General features: G+C 52.3%; 1 pseudogene; it reads left to right on the forward strand.

Annotated features, from left to right (window-relative positions):
* Positions 1-219: 219 nt before the first annotated feature.
* Positions 220-1,414, forward strand: LOC144114978 (uncharacterized; annotated as a pseudogene).
* Positions 1,415-3,793: the final 2,379 nt, after the last annotated feature.

A 3,793-nucleotide genomic window follows, 5' to 3' on the forward strand; every position in this document is an offset into this window, starting at 1 on the left:
GGGACCAAGTTTCTACACCGGGTGCGGGTGTCCACCCTGCCTCCTGACGTCGCTGAGGACTTAGTGGACGTCATCAGCTCGCCAGACACGGCTCGCCCCTTCGACACGTTGAAGGCAGTTCTCATCGACCGCCAGTCCGCGTCCGAGCGCACCAAGCTCCAGCGGCTCCTCAGCGCTACGGAGATTGATGACAGCCGCCCTTCACAGCTCCTCCGTCACATGCGCCAGCTTCTGGGAGACTCCGCTGCACTGCACGACCCACTTCTGCGTGAGTTATTCCTTCAGCGTCTTCCCCAACACATGGTCCCTATCCTCGCACAATCGGGTGATGTTTCATTAGACAAGCTCGCTGAACTCGCTGACCATGTTGCGGACTACTCACGGCTCCCCAACGTCAGCTCTGTCACCAGTCCGCCTCCAACTACTGCCGCAGACTCCCAGCATGCCAGCATCGAATGTCGGCTTGATTCTCTTGCCAGTTGGCTCGAGGTCTTCACGCCTTTGCCGTGCCGTTCTCCGCCGAGGTTCAGGCCACGCCGCCGCTCCCCGGAATCTCAACCACCCAACGCGTGACCAGTCACCTCGCCCTAGGCTGTCTTCTGGTACCACCGTAATTTCGGCAGCTCTGCCCGCAAGTGCACACACCCGTGCTCCTGGTCGGGAAACGCTGCGACCAGTCATTGACGGCGGCAAGTGGTGCGGATGGATGGACATGCCGCCTCTTTTTCGTCTCGAACAAGATTACTGGCACTCGTTTCCTGGTCGACACGGGAGCACAAGTCAGCGTCATAGCGGCCTCTTCGGCAGATCACCGTCTCAACGAACAGCCCTCTCCGCACCGAGCGATCAACAACTCCCCCATTCGCAGGTACGGCCAACGGTCCCTGACGCTTAGGCTCGGATTGCGCCGCACGTTTCGCTGGATTTTCATTATCGCTGACGCCTCGCGAGCTGTTCTCGGCGCGGAATTCCTCAGTTTCTTCAACTTAGCCGTCGACATGCAAGCTCATCGCCTCAGAGATCTCAGCACGCACTTCTTCGTCAAAGGCGTACTCTCCACCACTGCGGTGACGGGGCTTCGCGCTCTCGTCCCTGTTTCGCCGTATGCGAAAGTTCTGGCTGATTTTCCCAACATCACAATGCCGCATACAAGAGAGTCACCGGTGAAGCACTCGATCACTTACCACATACTGACTTCGGGACCTCCGCTGTTTGCTCGCCCTCGCCGTTTGTCGGGAAAACGCCTCGCTATCGCTCCCCGTCAGTTCGAACACATGCTGGAACTCGGCATAGTACACCCTTCCTCCAGCAATTGGGCATAGTGCGCCCTTCCTCCAGCAACCGCGCCCTGAACGCTCACACTTTACCAGACCGCTATCCACTTCCTCACATCAAATCTGGGGACTTCACATAAAATCTAGCTGGGTGCACGATCTTCTATAAAATTGACTTAATGAAGGCTTATCATCAAATTCCCGTGGAGCCAGCTGATATTCCGAAGACGGCCATTACCACACCGTTCGCCCTATTTGAGTACGTGCGGGATGAATTCTGGCGCGCGCAACGCGGCGCAGACTTTTCAGCGAGCTATCAATGAGGTTACGCGAGACCTCGACTTCCTATTTGCTGAGATCTATGATCTCCTCGTAGCTCCGACATGCGCTTTGTCGCGTCTTTTCTTGTGCTTGGTTGTTTAGGTGTGTCTATTATTATGTCGATTTGCGTTTCTGTTTGTTGGGATGTGCCCTGCCCTGTGTCGTGTCTTCTGTTGTGTTTAGTTGTTAGTGTGCGGTATTATGGATTGTGTTGATTTGCGATCGTAGTGTTTGCGATAGTGATTGTTGTAGTGATGGGGTTTGTGTCGCGTCTTCTATCGTGTTTGGTTGCTAAGGCGTGTTATATTATGCATTGTGCTGATTCGCGATTGTGATTGCTGTTGTGATGGGATCTGTGTCGCGTCTTCTCTCATGCTTGGTTGTTAAGATGTGTCGTATTAAGCGTTGTGTTGATTTGCAATTGAGATTGTTGTGTTTATGCCCTGTATCGCCTCTTTTCTCGTCTTTGGTTGATTAGGTGTGTCGTATTATTGAATTGTGTTGATTTGCGATCATAGTGATTTGCGATTGCGATTCTTGTACTGATGGACTTTAAGTTTCGTCTTCTCTCGTGTTTCGTTGTCAAGGCGTGTCATATTGTGCATAGTGCTGGTTTACGACTGCGATTATTGTAGCGATGGGCCCTGTGTCGAGTGTTCTCTCGTGTTTGGTTGTGAAGGGGCGTCGTTTATGCAGTGTGTTGATTTGCGCTTGTGGTTGTATTGTGCTCTGTTTCGCGTCTTCTCTCGTGTTTGGTTTTCAAGGTGCGTCGTAATATGCATTGTGTTGATTAGCGATTTTAGTGACTTGCGATTGCGATTGTTGTAGTGATGGGCTTCATGTCACTTCTTCTGTCGTGTTTAGTTGTTAAGGTGTGTCGTATGATGCACTGTGTTGATTTGCGTTTGTGCATGTTGTGGTGATCTGCCCGGTGCCGCGTCTTATCCCGTGTTTGGTTGTTAAGGTGGGTCGTATTATGGATTGTGTTGATTTGCGATCATAGTGATTATCGATTGCGATTGTTCTATTGATCGGCTTTGTGTCGCGCCTTTCCTAGTGTTTGGCGGTTAAGGCGCGCCATATTGTGTATAGTGCTGATTTGTGAGTGCGACTGCTGTGGCGATGGGCCCTGTGTCGAGTCTTCTCTCGTGTTTTGTCGATAAGGTGCGTCGTATTAGTCATTCTGTTGATTTGCAATTGTAGTGATGAGCCCTGTGTCGTGTCTTCTGTAGCGTTCAGTTGTTAAAGTGTGTGGTATTATGGATTGTGTTGATTTGCGATAGTTCTAATGATGGAGTTTCCGTCGCGTTTTCTCACGTGTTTGGTTGTTAAGGCGTGTTATATTATGCATTGTGCTGATTTGCGATTGCGATTGCTGTTGTGATGAGCCCTGTGTCGCGTCTTTTCTCGTACTTGGTTGTCAAGGTGTGTCGTTGTCAGAAGCTAGCGCCACACTGCGGCGGGCGAAGACGCTCAAGGGGAAGAAAAAAAGAAGGAGACGTGGCGAAGAGCGCGTGGGAGGGAGAACGTTTGGAACGCGGTCGGCGACGGACGTGGGGAAGATCTGCTGGCTCCCCGAATTTCCAGACTTGGGCCTTAGCCGCAGACTTCCGGGCTACCAGACCTGGACAGCCGTCGTCGAGGGCCAGGCCCACCAGACCTAGGCACCGCGGTTCCCTTCCTGTGCGGCAGCTTCAGAACACGGGGCGCTTGGTCTTCTCCGCTGCTTCCCGGACTACCAGACCTGGGGACCGCCTTTCTATCCACCACGGCATCCCCGGATTACCAGACCTGGGGGCTGCCTTTCTCTCCACCACGGCGTGCCCGGACTACCTGACCCTGTCGTCCACCAGAGCGTCGACCTGAGGGCTTGATTGTGCCAACGCCCCGCCACACCTCCTCGGCCGACGCACCACCTTCACAGAGCACACTCAGGACGATGAACGTTCCGCCGAACGTTGAGTGAATGCTTCCTCTTTGTCCTTCTACCTTTCCTTTGTCTGTCGCGAGTGTTCTCTTTATCAGTTTTCCTGTTTATGTGTTTTTAATTCCTTTTCTCTTAGTTTCTCACAATAGAGTTTCCTTTTTTCCCACATGCCGCCTGGGTTTATTTCTTCGACCTTTTACGCTGAGATAATGTGAACCTGCAGTCCTCTTTCCCATCACAGTCGTATAAATTCATTCTGTTGATTTGCGAT

This window comes from Amblyomma americanum, chromosome 1 (genome assembly GCF_052857255.1).
Source record: "Amblyomma americanum isolate KBUSLIRL-KWMA chromosome 1, ASM5285725v1, whole genome shotgun sequence".
NCBI classification, from domain to species: Eukaryota; Metazoa; Arthropoda; class Arachnida; order Ixodida; family Ixodidae; genus Amblyomma; species Amblyomma americanum.